This window comes from Mugil cephalus, chromosome 16 (genome assembly GCF_022458985.1).
Source record: "Mugil cephalus isolate CIBA_MC_2020 chromosome 16, CIBA_Mcephalus_1.1, whole genome shotgun sequence".
NCBI lineage: Eukaryota > Metazoa > Chordata > Actinopteri > Mugiliformes > Mugilidae > Mugil > Mugil cephalus.
In genome coordinates, this window is record NC_061785.1 from 13,065,278 (window position 1) to 13,071,065 (window position 5,788).

General features: G+C 40.5%; 1 non-coding gene across 1 annotated transcript; it reads left to right on the top strand.

Annotated features, from left to right (window-relative positions):
- Window positions 1–4,783: 4,783 nt before the first annotated feature.
- Window positions 4,784–4,855, top strand: trnaq-uug. Its single transcript has one exon. It is a non-coding gene; the product is annotated as a tRNA-Gln (tRNA).
- The last annotated feature ends 933 nt before the right edge of the window (window positions 4,856–5,788 follow it).

The following is a 5,788-nucleotide window of genomic DNA, read 5'->3' on the forward strand; positions in this document are numbered from 1 at the left end:
TATACTCTACTTATACAATGTTGGTAAACTGGATTTTCTCTGGGTCGGAAGGTGCAAGACTTAATTTAACCTTACTTTATACTAATTTATCTCTCTCAACAAATCAGTCCTGATGTTTGAAACAAGTTTTCAAAACTGTCATGTTAAAAAGTTAACAGACTACAGGCAGTCCTCCCTGGCTCCTGCTCTTGTTATGGACCTATTATGGGATGTGTTTGTGTGATTCTTAACTTGATTTCATATGTGAAGCTCGCTATCTCATTTGTTAATTGTTTCATTTAATGTGTATTGACTGTTAATGTTAAAATTATGAATATATTGTTGTGTTGCAATAGGGGTTTTATTGGCTTCTGAATACAGAGTGAAGTAAACTCTTAGCACCACAGACTCCTGAACATAGCTGACCATGATTTCAAAATCTCAGCGTTTAATCTCAGGAGAAAAGTCCTCCATCTAATTGCAAGATCTTCTGGATCATTTTGTCTCCTTGGCAGATTTGCATGGAGTTCCTAGGTGCTGTGATCACATTGCAAATGTAAATGACATGATGATCATTTTTCACGGCAGTACTACATACTGACACTGGTGTGTGGCTATAAACAAACATCATTTACATACCAGGCTACTGCAGATGTACGCTGGAAAGTACAACTTTTCATATTGTGGTTATATATGAAAATGGAAAATATACGCTACCAGGCAAAAGTTTGGACACACCTTCTCATTGAATTGAATGAGATAGCTGATAATTAATCATTTCCACTTCTGGTATTTTGTAAGACATAAAGCTTTACTGCTAAACCACATTATAAACCTTCTGAACGGCCAAACAAAACAACCGAGGATCTTCAAATTCCCTACATTGCCTTGATAGAGCAGAGGCGTGATTGCACTGCCTGCAGTCGGGGTCAGGGTTATCAGGATGGGTATTGCTAAAAAGCATTCATACTCTTTTTCCTCAGTAATAATCAGGACCGGAGGGACGTATGAGGTGACCGTCGTGAGCATGCTGTGGGCGGTGATCCGGATAGCCTTCTTTTCTTGTGATGGAGATCCATATTAGATTGGTTGTTTTGAGGTCTCCTCTTTCATGGTAGGACCTCCTCAGAGTCCAGGATGGATGAGTCACAGATGGCAGTTATGGGGAGTGCTCTGATGTACACAAACACTGTGGTTTAGCTCATCAACAACTGTGGACATGGCGTGAACCGGTCCACACGGCGTCAAACATCATTGTGACTGGTGGAGGGTCCTGCTTCGTGACTCCAAAACAGCGAGACATGAAGGACATCCGACAAAAGAGAAGAGAGCGCTGACAGAAGCGGCTATTCGCGGAAAATGTGTAGGGTTCACAGAGTTTTAGAAAGAGTTGTGGACATAACACAACACTGAGATGTAGAACTATACAGAAATTGCACTTCTTTTTCTGAAGAAATGTCCGGTTGTTCGTTACATATTTTGTAAAGGTGCAGCTCATTAAATATAAATACTTTGATACTGTGCTTTTTTTCCACTAAAGCAAAGGGAAAGAGGGGACGTTATTTATAGATTAATATAATCAAATCTATTTACTGTGGAATAATACTTTTTTAAATATATCATTTGTCAACAGCAGCTATAGTCACGTTTGGGATGGATGGTGTGGCAGAGACTATTAGTCTGACCTCTAGTGGTTTAACATCATAGTTGTAGTCCGGGACCTTGTAATACACTGACCAGGCATAACATTAAGACCACTGTCAGGAGAAGTGAATAATATTGACCATCTTGTGATGATTGAGTGTTCTTCTGCGAAACTTTTGGACCTGACCTGACTCAGACACACACAAAAATCTATCCCCTTGTTTTTGCATCATCACCCCTGAATCACATTTACAGGCTTTTATATAAATTTCTTAAACAAATACATTAATTACCGGAGCGTGGCTGGGGCAGAAACCATGTTTTAGTCTGACCTCTAGTGGTTTTACAGTTTTCCCATTGCTCCAGTGAAGCATAGATTCCGCCACCTCAAAGAGCAGCAAAGCTTTTCCATTAACTTTTTTCTGGGTCAGTGGAAGATTTAGGCTTCATTATGATGTTGATTGCGTCTTCGTTCTCAGATCACTGTACCAAACCAAGATGACGATGCTGGAATACGTGCACGTAACTATGAAGACATAAAAAGTCACCACAAGTGGATGTTGCATTAGTTTTAATGTTAATTTTTTTTGCAAATCGCCATATGTTTATTTATTTGATTTCCCATCATGTTATGCTCATTTGCATTTGCAAATTAGCTTTATACCAAGGGTTGCTAACCTTGGATGCTTGGAGAGTGTTTAGGTTTCATTTATATGGACATAAAGTAATCATTTAATTTGTCTGAGGGCAAGTAAGAGATGCATGTCGCTTTATAATTGTGAAGTATATTTCAAACCCACACATTTAAAGTACAGTGTTAAACCGTAAAAACAACGCTTGACAGCAGGAAGGGTTCTGGTGAGATGGGGCCTTTCTGTGCAGAGTTTGCATGTTCTCCCTGCGTCTGTGTGGATTTTGTCTACCCACCGTCCCCACTTCCTCGCATTGGCCAAACTGACACTATTTTCCCATGGATACAGGCAACGCCATCTCGCAACTTTGGAGTTCTTGGATCAGGCCCATAGACAGCATAAAGGTGGACAGCGGAACAGCTTCTCAAAAGTGAGAACGCCCCCTGGTGACTGGCTGTAGTATGGCTCATAAGCTCCACCACCTCCCTGTTAGCGGGACTTGGACAGATGTATATATAAATATATATATTTTCCAAGAATGGTTTCCTGTTATTTCAGGTGGTTAATATAATGTTGATGAATGTTCAAGAGTCAATTCTTTGGATAAGTTCCGTTTAAGTTATTTGACGCTATAAAAACAGAATATAATGACATAATGGCGACTACTAGTTGCCATGCCAACCGCCCCGTAAAACGGTGCAGAGGGACCGTTAGAGTTGAAAAAAAAAAAATTAAGAGTTGGCGCTAATATTACTAATATTCGCCAATAGCAAGGATAACTTTGATTTACCCTTTGTATATATGAGCGTCTTGCTAGCTCGACGTTAACTAAAAATTAGATTGGCCCGTATGGCGGCCATCCGGGAAATTTCTCCCGTTGCTATCACGTTTCACCTGTCAATAACTCGAGCAAACCCTCTTAAACTCTCGTTTACGTTAGCGTTGATAAAAGGCTATAACATAAAACAACATTTTCTGGTTAAGACACCGTTTACCGACCTGTAGCAGCAGATGAGGAGCGTGGTAATGAAGACACGGTGGAGAGTAGAGACACGGCACAACAAACCAGGAAAGTAGCATTAGCCTTGGAAAGGCTAGATAACCTCTGCGCATTTTTTTGCAATGTGACCGATGATTAAGGTAAATAAGCTACAGTTTCCCTAAATTTCTGAATAAATTTGAGCCGTCAGATCAGGTTTTAAAGAGACTTACCTTGAAGTGTGGTTGTAATTAATTACTTGCCCTAAATCTGTGGATTACCTGGTTGTAGCTGGTGGATGTGGACATATAAACCAAACAATGATTTGATTAGATAAATACTTTATTCATCTCTGTGAGAAATTCACATGATGCTGCGTTGGAGGCGTCAAAAGCAACACATATTTCAGGCATCTAAAGCAAGGCTTTTCTATGAAAATAAATGTCAATACTTCAAGTATACGTGGCACCCCTGAAAGGGAAGTCCCACATTAATGTTATTTCATGTAAATCATACGTGTTCATGGAACACTTTTCATTAATGTATGTTTATTTTCATCTAAAAGTAAAGAAAAATGGGTCATTTTAGTTTGAAAATAGTGGGGCAGAACCTTTGCGGTAGCTCCAGGTGTTCGGGGGGTATGATAACCTGCATTTTATGCTTCTGCATTAAATGCAGAAACTCTGTTTTTCTCTTTTTTCAAGGAGCTCTTCCAGCTGATTGACTTTGTCCTGCCACCGTTAATCGATGTTGCGTCTTCTCAATGACTCTTTTCTCCTCCTCCAGCTGCTGAACCTTGTTCTACCAAGTCTCAGACGGTTTGGAAAACTCCTTACTGGCTTTGAGCAGATTGTTGGAGAGTTCTCCTCTGTCTCCACCAGCTTCTTCTAAATTTTTTGGAGACTTTCCTTGAGCTTTGCTGTTCAGCTTGCTCTCTTTTAGAGCTGCCTTCACTTTGTTCTGCTGGGCCAAGGTGTCGATATGAGCTGCTGTACGTGCTCGCCTCTCCTTGGTCTCCTTGCTGAGCTCTTGGTCTTTTTTAGTGAGGAGCTGGTTGACTTTCTCCATCCACCTCTTCTTGTCCTCAGCGAGCTCTGCTGAGGGAGCAAGAGATGGTGTTAAGGAGTTGACTTGTTGTCTCTTGTTCAATCTCCATTTTTCTCTGTAAAGTCGGCTCAGCTACTGATTCTGCTTTCGCTGCAACAGCTTCTACAGACTTTCGATCTCCTCCAGATGTTGCTGTCTGTCGCTCTGCCAAGCTTCCCTCTCGTTCAGGGCCACGATCTTTGCTGCGACCTGCAGCTTTTCTTCACTCTCCTCCATCTCCATCCTCATCTCTTTCAGCCCGTAGATCCTGACTCTGCTCTCTCTACGAAACATGATGGCGGCTGATGACACACGGAACTATCTAACACGTGGGAAAGCTGTGAAAAGGCTGTGTGTAACTGATAACAGTTCACTCTACAGGCGGAGTAAATCTTTGACCAACATCTGAATCCTTGAAGAGAATTGACTGTCCTGGAGATCTTAATTATGGACTAAGACTTGTGGTTCCATGGTGTAATGGTCAGCACTCTGGACTTTGAATCCAGTGATCCGAGTTCAAATCTCGGTGGAACCTGATTTCAACATGCATAGTTTAACGAAAACGCCGCCTTCCTTTTCTTTACTCTATCCTTGTGCCTCACACCAAGTGTTCAAATGTCACCCACTAAGACCCGTTATAACAAAGGCTCAACAGGGCTGAATTTGCAAAAGTGGCTATAATAAAAGCCCACAATGCACACTGTCAATTAAAAGTGTAGACCATCATACATTAAAGTTTAAAATAATTGTCACATAATCCTCATTTAACAAACATTCAAGTAATCAACACCTTGAGGTAAACCCTCAGCAAAAATCTGTATACCTCAAGTACATTGTATTAAGCATACGTAAGTTTATTCAAGTATACTTCCCAAAGTCTACTTTTATGTACTAAAAATACGTAACTAGCTAGCTTTCACTATGGCTTTAGCCCACTCTAGCCTTACCTTGGAGCAGATGTATGTATGCTTGTTTATTTTCTTGAGATTTAGCTGGGAGTGGGGTCGCTCCTGTTGAGTTTTCGCCCTCAGGATTACTGTGACTCCCCCAGCCAAACTCTTGGGGTAGCTAGTGTCCGACCACACTGCTTTCCCATTTAGCTTGTTGTTTACATAGCAACGGTTGCTAGGATGTATAATTGGTCAATGGCCGCTTGCTCATCGATAAAATGTAGTGAGGTAAAAGTGGAAGTAGGAGATAAAAAAAACTCCAGTATTTTAGTACTTAAGTATAGAAGTAGAACTATTGAAGTAGTTCTACTTGGTTACTGTACATTTTGGCAAATAAGCCTGTTTGCTCAGTTCACAACTAGTTTTAATAAATGAAAAACAGCAGTTTTCATCAAGGTCTAAGAAGTTTTTCATATGTCTCAGTGACAAACAAATTAATGACTTCTTCATGAAATATTTTCTTATAAATTCATCTCCGCTCCCTCCACAGTAAAGTCGTCACAATCTATCCAATCAAA